Source organism: Bombina bombina, chromosome 1, assembly GCF_027579735.1.
Source record: "Bombina bombina isolate aBomBom1 chromosome 1, aBomBom1.pri, whole genome shotgun sequence".
In the NCBI taxonomy this organism is placed as follows: domain Eukaryota; kingdom Metazoa; phylum Chordata; class Amphibia; order Anura; family Bombinatoridae; genus Bombina; species Bombina bombina.
In genome coordinates this window covers 1341255249-1341277950 of record NC_069499.1, presented here as the reverse complement: position 1 = coordinate 1341277950, position 22702 = coordinate 1341255249, and the positions used below count along the sequence as shown (strand labels likewise).

At 40.8% G+C, this 22702-nt stretch overlaps 1 protein-coding gene and 1 long non-coding RNA gene across 2 annotated transcripts in view; one reads left to right on the top strand and one right to left on the bottom strand.

The window, feature by feature from the left end:
- Positions 1 to 22702, top strand: part of USB1 (U6 snRNA biogenesis phosphodiesterase 1) — a 598389-nt gene that overhangs the window by 69172 nt on the left and 506515 nt on the right. The window lies entirely within an intron of this gene.
- Positions 1698 to 22702, bottom strand: part of LOC128649380 (uncharacterized) — a 47151-nt gene continuing 26146 nt past the window's right edge. Inside the window, exon 3 of the long non-coding RNA XR_008400669.1 lies at positions 1698 to 1757. This is a non-coding gene — a long non-coding RNA (uncharacterized LOC128649380). The remainder of the gene's footprint in view (positions 1758 to 22702) is intronic.

The following is a 22702-nucleotide window of genomic DNA, read 5'->3' as shown; positions in this document are numbered from 1 at the left end:
GTTACTTTCATCTCCTGTACCTGCTACATTCTCTAACTCTGAAGGGGGACACAGAAGCTCAGTCAATGATTCTTCGTCATCCCCACATTGTTTCTCCTCTTTGTGATCTTCTTTGTTCTCTTCTAAATTATCTACAGGAACATGACGATTTGGGTGGGTTTCAAAATCATTCACCATATTGTGGTCATGGACCTCTCTCTTTGGTTCTCTATTTGACATTAACTCCTCTTCAAGATGAGTCTCTCTGATTTCATCAGAGTTACCTTCCCCTTTCTCATTACTTTGAATTAGTATGTAGTCATATTTTCCATCTATTAACTCTTCAGGCTCCACTAATATGCCTTCATGCATAGTTGAACATATTTCATCATTAATATAGTCTTCTTTCTGATCTGCAGTGTCATTTTTTGTAGTTTCTTGCTGATTCTCCTCATTAGTTTGTGTTTCTCTCTCTTCTTGACAGGTATCTCCCTCTAGAGATGGTCTTGGCCTTTCTCTGACTTGCACGCCATTATTATTATCTTGGACATCACTTTTTTTTAATGGGCTGTGACTTTCCTCAGTCTGCGTGGTACTCTCTTCACAGAGGATATCTTCTTTTACTGGTGGACTCCATTTTTCCTCACTCTGGATTATACCCTCTGCATGATGGACCTCTTTTTCAACAGGTGGACTTGGTCTTTCCTCAGTTTGTGTCTGTCTTTCTTCTCTATGTATCTGTCGTTCCTCATCATAAGACATTTGTCTCATCTCCCCAGGGAGAAACATGGATTCCTCCGTTTGTGTTTCTCTGTCTTCAGTTTGTACATGTCTTTCCTCTTCCGGTTGACTCTCTAGGTCTGTGTCCATACTTGTTTGATTTAGTATTGTCTCCATAGTCTGTGTTTCTGTTTCAATTAATTTCTCATCATTATCAGTTTCTTTAACATCCTCAGATTTTGTATCTTGATTTAGTTGTTCTCTTTCCAAAACTTGACTCTCTATTTCCCCAGCTGAGTATATTTGTGTCTCATTTTCTAATATTTCCTTCTCTATCTGCAACATTCCCCCTCCTGTGTGTATCTCATCTAACTGCTGTGCCTTTGTCCCCTCTTCTTCTTGGATTTCTGTCTCCTCCAAGTATTGCATTTTTATCTCCTCCTGAAGATGTCCTGTTATGTAGCCTGGAATGGTATTGTTCTCTTCTTCTACTTTTATATGTGCCTCCACAATCTCCTCTTGTACACAAGGCAGGTAATTAGATTTATTTTGTACATCTCTGCTTTCTTCACTTTGGTCACATTCACTCCAGGTTATCTCTGTAGGTTCCATTCCTCTCTCATTCTGTTGTATCTTTATTTCAGTAATAGTTTTATTTTGCTCAGTATTCTTATGTGTTGCTTGCACAGAAGTATGCTGGGATTCCTGTTCTGATTGATTCTTATTCTTAGTTAGACTCTGAATTTGTTCCTGGTTCTTGTTCCCAGCTTGGGGCTCGGTTTGCACATCTTGATATTCCCTTTCTTCTACATGAATTTTGTTTGTTGTCTTCTCAATCTGGTTCAGTTCATCTTCTTCCTGCTTGCATTTAGTTTTAAACTCAGCACTTTCTTTTTGGCCTCCTTCCTCTTCAGTACGCGCATTCTTAATTTCTGTATGGATTGTATTGTCTTCTTTATTAATGGTCTTTTTTCTCTCTCTGTTAATGACTTCATGCCCTTCTCTCTCTGGTTTGCTGATTTCTTCTCCGAACTCTCCTTCTTTAGTTGGGTCTCTCCCTGAAAGGGAGGGCAGGGGTTACCATGTTGCCTATAACTGGTCAGCCAGTAACAGCAGCTTCACATAATGTACATATTATTTGATATCAGAATATTACATGTGGGTGAGTAATAATATGACTGTGTTAGCATAACCCTGTAACACAATCATATAACGTTTACAGCACACTGACACAAAGGATCACATAAACAAGAATGCAATATAGTAGCACAATTATAATTGCAATAATAATGAAGATGAATGCCTCATAATTAAATAGGTTTTTGTTCAGCTTTACTAATTACTGTAGCCATAGACTTTCCTTCAGTGCCCCCTCACAAATACCTCACATCTATTCATCAAGTGCAATAAAAAGTTTTCCCTTCTGTAAGACTTTTCAACCCACTTTTTCTAATGATTGTGCATTTTTCTGTTAATAAAATATTTAGGATTGGGGCTCCATACTCCATATTTATATTTTGTTTTATGTAAAATCCACATAATTATATGTAGTAATAAAGTACACTGTGTAATACTATAGCAATGTGTATGTTGACATTCTACATAGAAAGATACAAACATAATTACAGCATCTATATTAAAAGGGGGGAAAAACAACTACAGGCCTAGAAACAAATATTTCTGATGATGCATTTTGCCTGTGCTGGAGGTTGCTGTGTTTGTACCTTATTGATATGCAGAAGACTATAGAAGGTTTTCACAACTCTGAGTAATTGTCATCACAAACCAAAGTAATCCACAACTCTAATACCCAGATTAAAGTCTTTACCGTCACATTATAAATCACAACACATGCATTACTTTTGAGAAAGAGGTTCTGTAAGAGCATGACAGCTTCACAGATAATTTTAAGCTAAATGAACTATATTTGGGACTGTTATATTTATACAAAACACAACTTCCCCCAAGTTTCATTCAATACATAGCTAAGGGTTGAGAAGGATGGCAAACAGAGAGATTCAACCAATCAAAATGAACAGGACACATGTTGTCTCTAACATTATTTATGGCTGCAAAAGACAGTCATCAGGTTACAAAAACATTTTGTCTGCTTTGTACCCAAATGTACAGTTTGGGTAGTGTTATGGACCATCCAAAGCAGCAATGTATCAACTTTATGCTAGCTACACACAGCATTGTTTTGTAGCCTTTATTTCCAGTTACATGCACAGTACAATTTTTAACCCCTTTATTTCAACAACACATAGAGGTCAGTAACTCAGCTTGGCTGCCAGTAACTTACACTGAGTGATGATTTATTTATATATTTTAGTTTCAGTAATATACACAAATCATTGCGCTATTTTCCAATGGCTGACAGTGCCACACAAATTCTGATGACTTAACCCCTTTGTACCAGTAATAGACAAGGGTCAGTAATTGTACCCACATACACTTTCAGTGGCACACATTGTTTAAAGATTTAAAGAGACATTGTACACTAGATTTTTCTTTGCATAAATGTTTTGTAGACGATTCATTTATATAGCTCATCTGGGGTGTTTTTGTAAAAATGTATAGTTTTTCTTATTTTTAAATAACATTGTGCTGATTTTTAGACTCCAAACCAAGCCCCAATGTTTTAGATGTATACTGGTGTCTACAGACTCCTGCCAGTCCCTGTTTGTGTAATTGGTCTTTTCATTTGGAGGAGAGGGGGGAGTGTCTATTTTTCGTGCTTTCTCAGCCCATTTCAGTGAGTGTCCCAGCCTAACCTCATCAACAGTGTTAAATTGGGAACTTCTAAGTACATTTTAAATGGTTTTACACTGTATATGTATCGAAGTATCTGTGCACATTCTTCTTTATAGTAGTGTCTATTACATGAAGTTATATGAAAACTTGTGTATACCCTTCTTTGTTTCAGTAACATACACAGATCCAGTAGTAAAACAGATGGGCCAATCATTTAAAACCCTAAGGGCCTGATGATCAAAGATTATCCTGCTTGAAGAGAAATTGTAGAGCAGACTTCACAGGGGCTGAACTTACTGAATGATCAAAGAAAAAGGGCGGAACTCTCCAGCACTGTGAGATCTCTCTCATTTCTGTAAGATCATTTCAGATCATCTCACCTGAGCAGAGAGCTTTAGATCATCAGGCCCTAGGTTTCCTGCATTTCTGGATGTGAAAAAGAGACAAGTCCAGTGCAATATATCACAGCAATTATGACTTGAGAATTTGGTTACATTTAATTCTGATTATGCTTTAAAAGTTTAAGTGTAAATTTAACAAATTAGGATCATACTTTGTATATTTATGTGTATGTTTGTTTTATGTAAAACAGAACTGACAGTTTCAGAAAGTGGGAGGTACACTTGGTTGAACAGGACGGTTTCCAGGGTCTGTCTGAATGTCTCTCACAATTCTTATTATATTCTGTAAGCATTTTACACCAGCGAGTCTCACTGATTTATCTTGCCAGCTGTATGCAGGTGAATGCTACACAAACGGAGAGAAGCGGTGCATTCTGCCTTACCCGTCACAGTTTTCTCATGGCACACAGGAGTGTGGGGATGACGTCACAATGAGGAGTGCTAAGCAGACAGCGTTATTCGTCCATAGCGCCAAAAGTGTAAAAGGCAAACAGAAATGTCCAAACCCTCCTCAAATAAATAAAAGTCCAAAATGTATTTGAATACTTAAAAACAAAGTGTATCAGCAGCTCTGACACCGCAATGACTGGCTTATCATAGTGAGGACAGCTGGACTCCTATGCAGCAGACATGTTTCGTGCTCATAAGCACTTGTTCACTGCTGACAGGAGTTTCAGCATCCTCCAATTAAATAGTCTCATTTCTTAAAGACACATTGTTACATTTTTTCCACACTATGCAATTCAATTAAAAACATATTATTCAAAAACGGATAATATCCAAAAGTTATAAGCAGGTTCAATAGGAGAATTCAATTGCACAATGCTGGTAAAGGAGTGATCCGGAGTCTTGCAGGTAAAATAAAAAGTAATGCAATCCATCTAGGGTAGGCTTGTCACTAATGCTGACATGTTTCGGCTACTTCTGCCGTAATCATAGCTTGATTAGTGACAGCCAAGCCTCTACTTAAAAAGCTGTTGCCCTTATTCAATAGGTTAAATGAAATTGACTTTTAGCCAATGCCCTGTCTTTCCTTGCTTGACCATTGATGTGTTAACATTAACCCTTTCCTAGACACAGTATATCAACCTTTGACATTTCTATTTACCAAGTATGAATAAAGTTTAAATTCAAAATAGATAAATATATTGCCTGCTGTGGTATCTCTATTCTTTGCTGGCAAACTATATTCAATTTAATATATATGGAAACATGAGAATAAAAGGTCTAAACCAGTGCTTTCCAAACTGTGTGTCGTGACACATTAGTGTGTCAGCAGCAGTGTGTAGGTGTGTCCCTGCTTTAGCACAAATTTTTTGAATTTAACATTTTTTTTTTTTTTTGGTTTCTGACTTTCCGTCTGCCAGCTACGCATATCATGTGATTGATATCTAGTTGGTCACAGATCATCTTAACCGATTGGCACAGCTCAGCGGGAATTGAAACTATTCCCATTGGCATCTTTGTTGGGAAAATTGGCTCCTGACTGCGCTTAAAAATGCTTGATGATGAAATGCGAGTGTCTTTAGCTAATATTCCACTAAATATTCAGAAACTGTGTTCATCCCATCAACCTCATACATCCCATTAAAATAGTAAGTTGCTATTGATGTTATTAAACTTTTTTAATTCTTGCACATACTTACATACTGTTACTTGTAAATACATTTTGTTATTATATCATTTATGTATGTGTCCATATCTCTTAAAACAAGTTAACCTCCTGTTTGCTAGTACAACTGAATTACTGTGATGCAAAATGATGTAGGTCTAAAAGTGTGTCACCAACATGAAAAGTTTGGAAAGCACTGGTCTAAACAGTGAGTTTGATTTAATTAATTACTGGACTTAAATAAGTATTCAGTGACGTGATACATTATAAGGGGTTGCATTTAATTATGAAATTATGTGAATCATGCAATAGTTAAAGGTGGAGAGAAGAGAAGTAAAATACAACTAAATACTTTATAATCCCATATATTAAAACACAAAATGGAGTATGACGAAATCTATTGCAATGGTTTTTAACAGGTATATTGTGATAAACCTGTATTCACTAACAAGCTGTGTGCAGTACTATTTGGGTCTCTGCATATCTGTAAGTTGGTGCAAATATTTGTGCATTAACACAAATGAATATGTACAATAACCATTAATTGTCACTATTTTGGCTATTTTGAAATGTTTAAAAACCTCTCTGAAAACGAGGTAAAGTAGACCTTTTATTCTCATGTTTCCATATATATTAAATTGAATATAGTTTGCCAGCAAAGAATAGAGATACCACAGCAGGCAATATATTTATCTATTTTGAATTTAAACTTTATTCATACTTAGTAAATAGAAATGTCAAAGGTTGATATACTGTGTCTAGGAAAGGGTTAATGTTAACACATCAATGGTCAAGCAAGAAAAGACAGGGCATTGGCTAACATGTCAATTTCATTTAACCTATTGAATGAGGGCAACAGCTTTTTAAGTAGAGGCTTGGCTGTCACTAATCAAGCTATGATTACGGCAGAAGTAGCCAAAACATGTCAGCATTAGTGACAAGCCTACCCTAGATGGATTGCATTACTTGGAATAGAAGCTGCTAACCTGTTTTTAAACTTGAGAAATAATAAAGGACTTTTTATTTTACCTGCAAGACTCCGGATCACTCCATTACCAGCATTGTGCAATTGAATTTTCATATTTGGAGCCAGCAGAGGAGTTCCGGTTGGATGCTAGTGAGGCCACAGACCAGGGGGTGAGTACGTAGCCACTGACGTCACCGGCTACACAGAAACGACGTGAACAACGCCGATACTCATATGGAGACACAGTTAGCTAGGAAGCTTGAGGAGGGGAGGAACGGCCCACAGGACACGGTCTGGAGTGCGAGGGCAACCCCTAGGACCGAGCACCGACGGACATGTGTCACTGAAGGATATGTGAGTTACAATTATTGCATATAGCAAGATTACTTACAACGGTGAATATCTATAAAGTGGGTTTGAACAAGTGTTGAAAGCGGTATTATTGTGGCACCCCCCCTATTAGAAATTAAGATCTGGTGGGCCCTGGACTTTGAAAATACAGGGTTAAATGGTGTGTGTTTATAAGGTTCAATAGGAGAGCTAATTAACTATTAAATACAATCAAGACAAACTTAGGTCATGTAACTCATTTAGCTTTTAAACCATATTTGATATTTATATAACTATTTTAAAGTATAATTTAATAGTACTCTCCAATGTTCCTACATACTGTAGGTCTATACACATAAGTCAATATATCAGTATTCCGAGTGAAAATTCAGAATACCTCTCTGAGGTTTAATTTTTCTTCTCTGTCACCCCCTCTTTTCCATATAGGGATGTGATCTATCGCTTGTACAGTTAATAGATTGGAATCAGAATTATGGAATTCCCTATAGTGTCTTCCTATCGCGGTATCAGATTCTGGATTTTCTATTGACCTGACGTGCTCTCAAAACCTATCCTTCAGGAGTCTTTTGTTTTTCCTACATATTGCTTATAGCACCCCCTACAGGTCAATAGATATATCACATGTGTTGTAGCACAATTTATATAAAAATTGATTTTATGAGGTTTTGGGGTATGTGTAGATGTAAAGCTGTCACCCTCTGTTATATAATCACATATTTTACATGTTTATTCTACACTTAAAGAAACCTTTTCTCTGTTTTAACCAGCAAGTGTTTGATTTTTTTCCTGAACAATCAGAAGGGGACACATAATTGCCTAATGTTTTATCTTTTTAGATACAAATGCACACCCTCCCTGTATGATTTCTTTCAGTATAGGATGAGAATATAGGATAGGGATGCATTCTTTAACGATTTTGCATATACCACTATACTCCAGGCTATGAGGTCCATTTCTGAGCAGGCGGACAGGAATTGCCGCAATTCAACCCTATCGAGTACAATCGGGTTGATTGACACCTCCCTGCTGGCGGCCCATTGGCAAGACCTTTGATAATTTGGCCTCTATAAGTAGTTATAAGTAGTTTGGCCTCTATAAGTAGTTATCAACTTGGGTTGTTGACTTCTAACCTTATTGTTCTTCTGTCTATTTTTATATTTCAATAATTCATCTCTGGATAATATATCCACTTCTCTTCAAGCTTTATTTAAGGTTTTTTCATCATAGCCCCTATCCTTTAAGCGTCCTGTAATCATATCTGCTTGTATAGAGTACTTATCTTAACTTGTGCAGTTTCTTTTGGCCCTAATGTATTGTCCTTTAGGGATACCTTGTACAGTGTGTCACGGATGGCATGAGTTATATTCAATGATTGTGTTGCCAGCTTTCGGTTTTCTATACAAGTCAGTTTCAATGGTCTGAGTTTTACTGTTTCCTACCATTATAACATTCAAAAAACAGATTTTATTTTCATTTTGTTCTCCCACTAACTTAATGCCACTACGGGATTTGATTTAAATACTCACAGAAAATGTTGATATTTTGCTCTATGATTAAAATCAGATTATCTATGAATCTGGCATAAAAGATTATCTTATCCCGAAGAGGGTTTCTATCCCCAAAGACCTGAAACTGCTCCCACCATCCAATTAAGAGATTGGCATAGCAGGGGGCAAATTTATCCCCATTTAGCCCCCATAGCAGCCCCACGTCTTTGGAGATAGAAACCCCCCTCGAACATGAAAAAATTGTGGGTAAGTTGGTATTCAATGGATGTAATAATGAATTGTTTAGTTGTAATATCATAGTTACTGTGATGTTCAAGAAAAAATTCAACTGCTTTAAGCCCCTTATCATGAAATATAGATGTATACAACGAGGCCACGTCTACTACCAGAAATTTATAGGAAGATTTCCACTTTACTCTTTGCAATTTCAGCAGTAAAGACGTGGTATCTTGTATAAAGCTGGGCAATTCTCTAACTAAAGGTAATGCCCGCTGGGTATTGTGCATGTCCTTGTGGACTTTTGGAAAATAGTGAAATATGGGGGTCAGTGGATAATCAGGTTCCAACATTTCTTCTGTCATTTGTAAATTCACATTGTTGTATCTAGCAGATCTCACTATGTCAGTTAAAATCATCATATACTGATGTCTGGTGGGATTTTCTTTCAATTTAGTATATACTTCCCTGTCCTGTAACTGCCTATGGGCTTCCCTGATGTATGATTCTCTGTCTAGAGTTACAACATTGCCCCCTTTGTCCGAAGGTCTCACTGTAATTCTACTGTCTTGATTTAATTTATTTTAAGCCTCCTTTTCCTTAAAGGATAGATTAGATTTCTGTTTTTTAGATTTTTTACTTAAATCTCTCAATTTCTCTTCTACCACTTTTTGGAATGTTTCTACTGAGTGTGTTCTAGGGTTTATTGGGTAGAAATTACAATTTTTTCTGAATTTACTCAGATCTATGTCCCGTTCTGTCACTAAATGCTCTAAATCTTTAGTGTTGTCATTTAGCAGGGCTTATAGGTCCCTTACTGTACATAATTCAGAAAATGAAACATAATTGTCTTCCTGAACTCTCAATGTCATGTCTGCCCTACCCTGTTCCACATCAGCATTTATAAAATGTTTGCGAAGTAACAACTTACACACACATTTGTTCACATCTAAGATGGTATTTAACAAATTGAAATGCTGAGACGGAACAAAGTTAAGACTCTTGGACAATAGGCGCATTTCAACATCTGTTAGGTTTACACTGGATAAATTAATCACATTATTATTCATGCATTCTTCTTTTGTTGTTTCCCCAATCTCGTGGCATAAGTTCTTTGTTGTGTCTTCTTCTTTTTCTGTTGTATACTCCCTTCCTCTTGTACTTTTTTCATCTTCCCACTGGTAAAGTCTCTACCTGTTTGTTTTTTTAGGTACTACTAGTTGGTGTTTCAAAAGATGTCTGTAGGAATGTGGGCTGTGGCTCTTCAGTGTTGCCTTCACAATCCGAGGATTCTATCTCATACTCGGTATCAGAGAAGGTTACCTGTTTAGATTTCTTTGTACGGTTTTTAAACCATCTTCTTCCCTTTTTAGGCTCATGGCCAAAGTTTTCATTGTTATCCCACCTATATACTGTCTGGTGGTCATACTTGTCACGTGTAATTTTTCTTGATTTACATTCTTGCATAAATGAAATCATATTCCTTTCAAATTGTTTATCATAAGCCTTAAATTCTGGATCTCTTTGGTCAGTTTTTAGTTTTTCTTGTATCTCCTTCATTTCATCCAAATGTTCACCCCTTTGTTTTTGTTTATATTCAATTAATAAATCAATTAAGGCAAATGAACAGGTGTCTAAGATCATATTCCATTTGGAAATAAATTCAGCCTCCACAACCCTAAATGAGGGAAATTTTCGAATTCATAATCCCTTCGTTATGCGTTTGTTATGCTTGTACATTAAAAATGTTTTGATATCCAACTCTAGTTTTATATCTTTCTTCCCTAGGGTATTGATTTAAAAAAACCGTCTGTCAATGAGGATATATGACATTTCCTCACTGTTACCCATATTTAATGTATAGTTCTAATGTGTGTATATATATATATATATATATATATATGAAAAATACATATGAAAAATACATATGTCAGGGCTGTTTAAAGAAATGGTTTGGAATAATGTTCCATTATGAGAACCCTAACATGTATTTTTCATGTGTGTCCCTTTTTAAAGCGGCAATATGGTCAGCCTATATATATATATATATATATATATATATACAAAACACGGAAGGGAACTGCACTCTCATACCGGACCGGGTACACATCCCATGACCCTGCAACATGCTCAGCCCTGGGTGCCACTGGCACTCACAGGAAGCTGTGCTGTCCCCAGAGCCACAAGCAGTTAACCCCAGACAGGTCTGGGTGCAAGAACCATAGGGAAAATTACAAAACAAATTAATACAACACACAGAGAAAACTCAGCACTCACTTACAAGCTCTCAGCTAAGATTTAAAAGCAAAAATGGAAAGGTTAGTAACCGCATCTGGCCAAATGGGACAAGCTCAGGTACCACGTCAAGGTCCTTTCCAATACCTGAGTACCCTGACGTGGTACCTGAGCTTGTCCCATTTGGCCAGATGCGGTTACTAACCTTTCCATTTTTGCTTTTAAATCTTAGCTGAGAGCTTGTAGATGAGTGCTGGGTTTTCTCTGTGTGTTATATATATAGTTTTTATGTAAGGCGGGTCAGCTGTACACTAGTATTCACTCATATCAGTATGCTTATGCGTTCTGCAGGTAAATCTTACTCACCCACCTCATCTTCAGCCGCTAGTGTTTACAGGATTATCCTCGTAGGTCCGGGTATAGGGTAGGCTGCAACCACTACAGGGCGAAAATAGTTCAATGCTACACAAACGAAGAGAAGTGGTGTGCTCTTCCTTACCCGTCACTGTTTTCTCATGGCACACAGGAGCGTGGGGATGATGTCACACGTCACAATGAGGAGTGCTAAGCAGACAGCGCTATTCGTCTATAACGCCAAAAGTGTAAAGGCAAACAGAAATGTCCTAACAATCCTCAAATAAATAAAAGTCCAAAATGTGTTTGAATACTTAAAAACAAAGTGTATCAGCAGCTCTGACACCGCAATGACTGGCTTATCATAGTGAGGACAGCTGGGTTCCTATGCAGCAGACATGTTTCGTGCTCGTAAGCACTTGTTCACTGCTCACAGTTTCAGCATCCATCAATTAAATAGGCTCATTTCTTAAAGACACATTGTTACATTTTGTCCAGACTATGCAATTTAATTAAAAACATATAATTCAAAAACGGAAAATGTACAAAAGTTAGAGTACTATTGAATTAGACTTTAATATAGTTGTATAAATATTAAATATAAATATGGTTTAAAAGCTAAATGAGTTACATAACCTAAGTTTGTCTTGATTGTATTTTATAGTTAATTAGCTCTCCTACTAAACCTACTTATAACTTTTGGATATTATCCGTTTTTGAATAATATGTTTTTAATTGAAATGCATAGTGTGGACAAAATGTAGAAATGAAGAGTGTTTGGACATTTCTGTTTGCCTTTACACTTTTGGCATTATGGATGAATAACGCTGTCTGCTTAGCACTCCTCATTGTGACGTGTGATGTCATCCCCACGCTCCTGTGTGCCGTGAGAAAACAGTGACGGATAAGGCAGAGCGCACAGGTTCTCTTCGTTTGTATAGCATTGAACTATTTTGATCCTGCAGCAGTTGCAGCCTACCCGATACCTGGACCTACGAGGATAATCCTGTAAACACTAGCGGCTGAAGATGAGCTGGGTGACTAAGATTTACCTGCATATTAATATGAGTGAATACTAAAAAGTACAGCTCACCCACCTTACATACTAACTATTTATCTGACTGACTGAACACTACGGATATATATACACATTAGAACTATACATTAAATATGGATAACAGTGAGGAAATGTCATATGTCCTCACTGATTTTGGGGAACATTTTATTAATTATGAGACAGATGAGGTATTACATATTATTGACAGCTTGTTTTTTTAAATCGATACCCTAAGGAAGAAAGATATAAAACTAGAGTTGGATATCAAAACATTTTTAATATACAAGCATAACAAATGTATACCAAGGGGATTACGAATTCGAAAATTTCCCTCATTTAGGGTTGTGGAGGCGGAATTCATTTCCAAATGGAATATGAACTTAGACACCTGTTTATTTGCCTAAATTGATTTATTAATTGAATATAAACAAAAACAAAGGGGTAAACTTTTGGATGAAATGGAGATACAAGAAAAACTGTCCAAAGAGATCCAGAATTTATGATAAACAATTTGAAGGGAATATGATTTAATTCTGGCAAGAATTGTGGGAATTTATATCAAGAAAAATGAGACGTGACAAGTATGATTATGACCACCAGACAGTCTATAGGTGGGATAACAATGAGAACTTTGGCTGGGAACCTAAAAAGGGAAGAAGATGGTTTAAAAAACGTACAAAGAAATCTAAACAGGTAACCTTCTCTGACACCGAGTATGAGATAGAATCCTCGGATTGTGAAGGCAACACTGAAGAAACACATCCCACAGTCCTACAGGCATCTTTTGAAACACCAACAGGTAGTACCTAAAAAAACAAACAGGTAGAGACTTTAGCAGTGGGAAGATGAAAAAAGTACATAGAGGCAAAAGAGGAAAAGGAGCAACGACCAACATACATAGAAGAGGAAGGGAGTATACAACAGAACAAGAAGAAGACACAACAAAGGACTTATGCCACAAGATTAGGGAAAGAACAAAAGAATAATGCATGAATAATAATGTGATTAACTTATCCAGTGTAAATCTAACAGATGTTGAAATGCGCCTATTGTCCAAGGGTATTAACTTTGTTCCGTCTCAGCATTTCAAATTGTTCAATACCATCTTAGATGAGAACAAATGTGTGTGTAAGTTGTTACTTCACAAACATTTTATAAATGCTGATGTGGAACAGGGTAGGACAGACATGACATTGAGGGTTCAGGAAAACAATTATTTTCTGAATTATGTACAGTAAGTGACCTACAAGGCCTGCTAAACGGGACATAGATCTCAGTATATTCAGAAAAAAGAGTAATTTCTACCCAATAAACTCTAGAACACACTCAGTAGAAACATTCCAAAAAGTGGTAGAAGAGAAATTGAGAGATTTAAGTCAAAAATCCAAAAAACAGAAATCTATCCTTTAAGGAAAAGGAGTCTTTAAATAAATTAAATCAAGACAGTAGAATTACAGTGAGACCTTCGGACAAAGGGGGCAATGTCGTGACTCTAGACAGAGAATCATAAATTAGGGAAGCCCATAGGCAGTTACAGGACAGGTGTCAGGGTGCCAGGAATCAGACTGAGACGAGAAGTGCAAAAATAATCACACCTTTATTCATAGCAAAAAAATTATAAAAAGTCCACAAGTTAAATAACAAGCCAGGAGTCAAAACCAGAGCTGGTAGTCAGACGAGCCGAGTCAGGAGCCAAAGCGAATAGTCAGACGAGCCAGAATCAGGAACAAGGAAAACAGCAGAGTCAGGAACAAGCCAGGGATCAGGAACCGGGAAGGACGTCAGGCAGCCTGGTAATACACAGGAACTCTCACAAACAGGTTTGAGACAACACAAAGGCAAAGGATACTGAACAGAGGCCCTTTAAATAATAAGTGATGACATCACAATTCTGAGACTGCATCCTGTCTCACATGGATGATGCACACCAGTCTGGCCATAAAAGGAAGTATAGGAAATGAGCAGCATCCCCCACAATGCACCATAGTCAGGAAGAGAGGTGAGTAAAATGGCTGCCAGCAGTACATGGCAAACAACAGGGAAAAAACCCTGACAGTACCCTCCCCTCAATGACCCCTCCCCCGTGGGAGGACAAAAGGCTTATTGGGGAAACGGGCATGGAAGGCACTGAGGAAGGCGGGAGCATGAACATCAGAGGAGGGAACCCAAGAATGATCCTCCGGACCTTAGCCCCTCCAGTGAACCAAATACTGTACACGGCCCCTGGACATACGAGAGTCAATAATGCTGCTGACCTCATACTCCTCATGGTTGTCAACAGAGATAGGACGGGGACGAGTCAACACAGTGGTAAACTGATTACAAACCAATGGTTTCAAGAGGGAGACATGAAAAACATTGGAGATGCGCATAGCAGGAGGAAGGTCAAGAGCGTAGGCCACAGGATTAACCCGTCGGAGTATTTGAAAAGGTCCAACATAATGGGGAGCCAATTTATTGGAAGGCACATGAAGGTTCAAGTTGTGGGAGGACAGACAAACTCTCTCACCAACCTGGTAGGAAGGTGCGGGCAGATGCCTACGATCAGCCTGGAACTTTTGGCGCTGCATAGAATGATGAAGGCAATCCTGAATCTGCACCCACGTGGAACGGAGTTGCCGGAGATGCTCCTCCAAAGTCGGAATACCCTGAGACATGAATGAATCGGGCAACAAGGATGGTTGAAACCCATAATTTGCCATGAACGGGGATAACTTGGAGGAAGCATTAATAGCACTATTACGAGCAAACTCTGCCCAAGGTAACAGTTCAGATCAATGATTGTGGTGATCTGAGACATAGCAATGGAGGAACTGTTCCAGAGCTTGTTTAGACCGTTCCACAGCCCCATTGGATTGAGGGTGATATGCCGAGGAGAAGGAAAGCTGGATCCCCATTTGAGCACAAACGGAACGCCAAAATCTGGAGACAAACTGGCTCCCCCGGTCCAACACTATCTCCTTGGGTAACCCATGTAAATGGAAGACCTCCCAGGCAAAAATCGAAGCAAGCTCCTGAGCGGTAGGAAGCTTCATCAAGGGAATGCAATGTGACATTTTAGAAAAACGGTCAACCACCATAAGGATAACAGCATTGCCATTGGAAACAGGGAGCTCGACAATGAAGTCTATGGAAAGATGTGTCCAAGGACGCTCACCATTAGCAATAGGTTGAAGAAGACCCACAGGAAGATGTCGAGGAGTCTTATTCTGTGCACAAACTGAGCAGGAGGACACATACGCAACAATATCAGAACGAAGACCTGGCCACCAGAATTGTCGAGTGACAGACCAAATCATTTGGTTCTTGCATGGGTGACCTGTGGCTTTAGGATAGTGGTAAGTGTGCAAAAGTTTAGTTCGAAGATTCTCAGGAACAAAACACTTAGCACTAGGTTTCTCAGGAGGTGCATTGGTTTGTGCAGCCAGGATCTCCTCCCCCAAGGGAGAAGTCAAATTAGTAAGTATGGTAGCCAAAATATGGTCAGGAGGTATAACAGGAGTAGCTACAGACTCCTCCTTGGACAGAGGTGAAAATTGTCGAGAGAGGGCATCAGCCCTAACATTCTTACTACCAGGCAGGTAGGAGACCACATAATTAAACCGAGACAAAAATAGCGCCCATCTGGCTTGTCGGGGCGACAAACGTTTTGCTTCAGATAGATAAGTTAAATTCTTGTGGTCAGTAAGAATGAGCACTGGCACGCTAGTACCCTCGAGAAGATGCTTCCATTCCTTGAGTGCCAAAATTATGGCCAGTAATTCCCTGTCGCAAATTTCATAATTGCACTCCGCTGGAGACAATTTCTTAGAGAAGAAACAACACGGATGCAAGGAACTGTCAGGCGTAGGACGTTGAGACAAGAGGGCACCTACTCCAGTCTCAGACGCATCAACCTCAAGAATGAAAGGCAGGACAGGGTTAGGATGAGCCAGAACTGGAGCGGCAGCAAAGGCAGTCTTAAGACTATCAAAGGCCTTAATGGCAGTAGGTGACCAATGGAGTGGATCATTCTCTTTACGGGTCATGTCTGTGATAGGTTTGACCAAGGAAGAAAAGTTTTTAATAAACTTTCTATAGTAATTGGCGAACCCCAAAAAATGTTGAATAGACCGAAGACCAACTGGCCAAGGCCACTGCAGAACTGCAGATAACTTGTCAGGATCCATGGAGAACCCTGCAACTGAGATAACATAACCTAGGAAGGTTACTTGAGTCTGATGGAACTCACATTTTTCGAGTTTACAAAACAGGCCGTTCTCACGTAGTCTTTGAAGAACCTGTGTAACATCAGAACGATGAGCCTCAAGTGTGGGTGAGTGTATGAGGATGTCGTCTAACTACACCACAACACACTGTTGCAACATATCTCGTAGGACATCATTAATAAATTCCTGAAAAACAGCAGGAGCATTACATAGGCCAAAGGGCATAACAAGATACTCATAATGCCCGTTCCTGGTGTTAAATGCTGTTTTCCATTTGTGACCCTCCTTAATCCTAACGAGATTTACGCTCCTCTCAAATCAAGTTTAGTAAAGACCGTAGCTCCCTTGAGGCGGTCAAAGAGTTCCGTAATGAGCGGAACAGGGTAAGCATTCTTAATGGTAAGACGATTAAGACCCCTATAATCGATACATGGTCTTAACTCGCCACCCTTTTTCTTCACAAAGAAGAAGCCAGCCCCTGCAGGAGAGCAGGATTTTCACATTATTCCCCGTGACAAAGCATCGGCAACATACTCCTCCATAGCACAATTCTCTGCAACAGACAGAGGGTACACCCGGCCCCGAGGAGGAATGGCTCCGGGTTGCAGGTCTATGGCACAATCGTAAGACCGGTGAGGAGGCAACGTACCGGCATGCTCCTTGTCAAAAACATCTAGGAACTCTCGGTACTCCTCTGGCAATTGAGATACCTGAAGAAGTGCACAAGACGTTAACTGGTTTCCGAAGACAAGTGGAAATACATTGGGGGAACCACGACAAAATTTCGGACCTGCACCAGTCGAGACTGGGATTGTGCTTTTGGAGCCAAGGATAACCCAGAACAACCAGAAAATGCGGAGAGTTTATCACCTGGAACTGGAGGGTTTCAAAATGGAGAGCCCCAACAGCCATGGACAATGGAGCAGTTTCATGAGTAGCGAGTGCGGGCTGAAGGGGCCTGCCATCAATGGCCTCAATAGGAAGCGGAACAGACCGAGGCAAAACAGGAATGGAGTGCTTTGATACAAAAGCACTGTCAATGAAATAGCCTGCAGCACCGGAGACAACAAGAGCCTGAGTGACTATGGAGGAGTCCACCCAGGAAAAGACAACCGTGACAAAAGGTTTCTCCTTAAGTGGTTCCGGGGACGAGGATAAACCACCCAAGGTCTGCCCCTGACAGGACCTTAGGTGTGAGCGCTTCCCGGCCGTGTAGGACAAGACTTCAAAAGGTGGCCCTGTAACCCACAATAGAGACAGAGCCCCTCCCTCCTCCTAAAGGCCCTCTCTGCCGTGGAGAGACGCATGAATCCCAACTGCATTGGCTCAGCAGTACCTGGTGACTCGGGACCAGGAGGCATGGGAGGAGAGGGAGGCATGGGTGGGAACGAACACGTAGGAGACAACAGAACAGGAGGCTTCCGCAAGCGCTCCTTGAAAGAGGGTCTCTCTCTGAGTCTGATGTCAATTAGGATAAAAAAAGACACCAATGCCTCGAGATGCTCTGGTAAATCTCTGGCAGCAACTTCGTCTTTAATCGCATCAGAGAGCCCATGAAAGAAGGTGGCAACAAGGGCTTCATTGTTCCAACCTACCTCTGCGGCAAGCGTACGGAACTCAATAGCATACTGAGCAACAGATCTTGTACCTTGCTGAATGGGACATGAGTCGTTTAGCAGCAGAGGAGGAGGGAGCCAGAACATCAAACACCCTTCGAAAGGAGGCCACAAATTCAGGGTAATTTGAAATCACAGGTTTATTAGTCTCCCACAAGGGATTTGCCCAGGCAAGAGCTGTGTCAGAGAGTAACGAGATGAGAAATCCCACCTTAGCTCTGTCAGAGGGTAACACCTGAGGTAACATCTCAAAGTAAATGCCCACCTGGTTCAAAATCCCGCTGCAACGGACCTTCACCTATAAGCCCCCACTGACAGACCATGACTGAGCTGACATTCTCCACCCTGAACGCCAAGGGGTTAAATACACCGACGAAGCAGAGCCTGTTGGTAAGACAACTTAAAAAAACATAAAATAGGAATTGCCTTTATCCAAGAGACGCACTGGACCGACGGGTCCTCACACACCCTTAGATCTTCACTATACCCGGTGTGCGAAACGGCCTCGTTCACTAAAAAAAAAAAGGGGAGTAGCTATTCTCATCAGACAGGATGTCAAGTATAACCCCACCACGATAGAAGGTGACCCTGAGGGTAGATATCTGATCATTGTATGCTCCTTAAATGACTCCATGTTCACCCTCGTTAATGTTTATGCCCCTAACACACGTCAATCCTCATTCCTAGGGAAACTGTTTGAGAGGGTAGAACAGTTAAAGCAAGGAGCCGTACTCTTGATGGGAGACTTTAATGCTACTTGGGACCACATTATTGATAGACGTGCACGGACAGATAGAGACCCTGACAGAACAGTCAGCCTCCCTTCTAGAAGATTTAGAAACCTGCTCATGAGGCATAATTGTTTTGACATTTGGAGATGTCTTCACACAATGGATAGGGACTATACATTTTATTCTAACGCACATCATTCATACTCCTGTATAGATTATTTGTTTTCTGACCCCCGGACTTTAGATAGATTGAGATTAGCTAGGATAGTAACCTGCACTTGGTCAGACCATGACATGGTTACGGTCACTATGAACCCACTTCCTCCGGATGGTTGCTTGAGATCCTGGAGACTTACAGACTCCCTGATTAAAAACCCCTGGTCCCAGCAAACCGCTTCAGACATACAGGATTTCTTTACGCTTAATGACATTAAACAGACTAATGACACAACCTTGTGGGCTGCCTTTAAAGCCTACCTCACGGGAACATTAATAAAGTGAGCCTCAAGACTTAGGCGCGAGAGGGGGGCGACCTTAGCCCAACTCTTTGGAGAACTTAGACCCTTAGAATCACTAAATAAACGCCGCCCCGACCCAGAGATTGCTAGATGCATAGGTCAAATTAGAGCTGACATTACCACTAGGGAGACGATTAGGACTCAGGAATCCTTGCTCCGGTTTCGGAAGCTCTTCTACTACCAAGGCAATAGGGCTGATAGACTATTAGCCTCTATGCTTAGAGCCAGAACAAAGGCGACTAGGATCCAAAAGATCTGCTACTCAGGGAATACCCTACATGCTCCCCGAGACATTGGTAAGGCCTTTATGTCCTACTACAGCGAGCTATATAACCTAGAGACCGACACTTCCACGCACAAAGCTGACTCTCACGTCATTACTGATTTCCTATCCTCCCTCCACCTCCCAAAACTAGAGACCGATGAAGCAGACAATTTAGCCCTCCCTATAACAACCCAAGAAATTAAAGAGCCCATCTCCTCCCTTAAATTGCACAAGGCCCCCGGCCCTGACGGATTTACCCCTTATTTTATAAAGCTTTTGCCCCCTTCCTCATACCTTATCTAAAAAGGCTATTCTCAGAAATCATTAAGACTGGGTCGCTCCCTCATGAATACTTAGAAGCCTCTATTTTGACCATTCCCAAGGAGGGAAAAGATCCGACGCTGTGTCAAAGTTATTGCCCTATCTCGCTTATAAACTTGGACATTAAGCTCTTCTAAAAAATCCTAGCTACAAGACTAGGGCTGTTACTGCCCAAACTCATCCATAGAGATCAGGTGAGCTTTGTCCTCAATCGTCAGGGTACTGACAGTACGCGTCGCCTCATTAATGTGTTTGCTGAGGTCGACAGGATGGGGAGACCCCTTCTCACCCTGTCATTCGATGCCGAAAAGGCGTTTGACAGGGTGCGCTGGGAGTACCTAAGGGCAGTACTAAAAACAGCTGGACTGCCAGAGATCTTCTGCAAAGCCGTGGGTGCCTTATATTCTAATCCCACAGCAAGGGTGAGGGGCTTAGGATTTTGCTCTGAGCCCTTGCTCTCAGAAACGGGACCAGGCAGGGATGCCCACTATCCCCTCTTCTTTTCGTCCTGGCTATAGAACCTCTTGCTGAGGCCATCCGCATCAGCAGGGACATTAAGGGTGTGTTCATTCAGGGGACCTACCAGAAACTTAGTCTATTTGCAGACGATCTCACGGTCTTCCTCACAGATCCTGACCGATCGCTCCAACATCTACTAAACCTATTTGACCTTTTTGGCAGTATGTCGTTCTACAAGTTGAATGTGTCTAAAACAGAGGCTTACCCGATCCATATACCCACGCCCCAATTGCGGGCCCTAAAGGTGACCCACAACTTTAAATGGAACCCTAAGGGATTACGCCACCTTGGTGTTTTCTTATCACATGAATTTAAGAGTGTGATGTCAACTAACTATAACCATTTCCTCCGTGATTTCAGACAGATGTTACAGCTTCCTAGATACAGGGAGGTTTCTTGGAAGGGCAGGATATCTGCTTTCAAAATGATGATCCTACCAAAACTCACGTACTTATTTAGATGCCTCCCCCTCCACCTCCCCAATGCCTACTTAGATAGTTTCCAGTCGCTCCTCAATAGATACATCTGGGCTGACGCTCACCCTAGAGTGGCTAAGAGGATCCTACAGACCCCGATAGACAAAGGAGGTTTAGGCCTCCCCAACCTTAAAATGTATTATGAGGCTGCCATGTTAACCCACATTTCTAGTTGGGGCCTCAGCGTGGAATACCCTAGATGGTACGAAATAGAGCAGGCTTCTTTACCTCACAGTGTCCTACTCCGAGACTTGGTGTGGATTCCACAGCACTGTAAACCACTCTCTCTTACCCCCAATCCTATCATTAAGCATTGCCTCAGTCTCTGGCACAAATTGCGCCACTCCTCTAGAGTAGCTCCCCATCCATCCCCCACTCACGGCATCAGGGGGCTCCTTAGGGGGCTCCCAAATTCAAATGTACAGGTTTGGACGCCTGTCTCCATAGACACTGTCAGGGATATGTTCCTAGATGGGGTTTGGGCGACTGGACCCACTTTGATAACACGATACTCAATCCCCCGTAGACTGCACTTTTAGGTCACACGTCTTAGGTCATTGTTACATAGCTGGAATTTCTTTCAGTCTCCCCCACGAGAGCCTACACTATGGAAAACTAGGTACCAAATGGGACTGCAGGGACATCACCCACTGACGATACATTATCAATGTCTACAGGACCTCCCTACACTGCAGAAGACACATAATATTCTTGCCTGGGAGAGAGACCTAGGCCAGGCCTTTGATAGTCAAGAGTGGACAATAACCATTACATACACTAGACAGGCAATACACAACGTCACACTTTTCGAACTATTTTACAAATAGACATGTGCACCGCTAAAAAATTCGGTTCGTTTTCGGTTCGGATCGATTCGGACTTTTAGAATTTCGTTTCGGATCGAATCTGATTCGGCAAAATTTGAATAAATTCGTTTCGGATTTATTCGGATCCGAATAAATTCGTTTCGGATTTATTCGGATTCGGCTGAATTCGGTTCTATTCCGTTCCGAAATTCGGTATGTTTTTACTACACTAACACCCATTTAGTACACTAAGTCACTAACACCCATAAACTACCTATGAACCACTAAACCGAGGCCCCCCCACATCGCAAACCCTATAATAACATTATTTAACCCCTAATCTGCCGATCGGATATCGCCGCCGCCTACATTATAGCTATTAACCCCTAATCTGCTGTCCCTAACACCGCCGACCCCTACATTATAGTTATTAACCCCTAATCTGCCTCCCCCAACGTCGCCGCAATCTAACTATAAGTATTAACCCCTAATCTGCCGACCCGATATCGCCGCCGCCTACATTATAGCTATTAACCCCTAATCTGCTGTCCCTAACACCGCCGACCCCTACATTATAGTTATTAACCCCTAATCTGCCTCCCCCCAACGTCACCGCAATCTAACTACAAGTATTAACCCCTAATCTGCCGACCCGATATCGCCGCCGCCTACATTATAGCTATTAACCCCTAATCTGCTGTCCCTAACACCGCCGACCCCTACATTATAGTTATTAACCCCTAATCTGCCTCCCCCCAACGTCGCCGCAATCTAACTACAAGTATTAACCCCTAATCTGCCGACCGCAAATCGCCGCCACTATAATAAATGTATTAACCCCTAAACCGCCGCACTCCCGCCTCGCAAACACTATAATACATTTTATTAACCCCTAATCTGCCCTCCCTAACATCACCGCCACCTACCTACAATTATTAACCCCTAATCTCCCGCCCCCATCGTCGCCGCTACTATAATAAGGTTATTAACCCCTAAACCTAAGTCTAACCCTAACCCTAACACCCCCTAACTTAAATATAATTTAAATAAAACGAAATAAGTTTACTATAGTTAAATAAATTAATCCT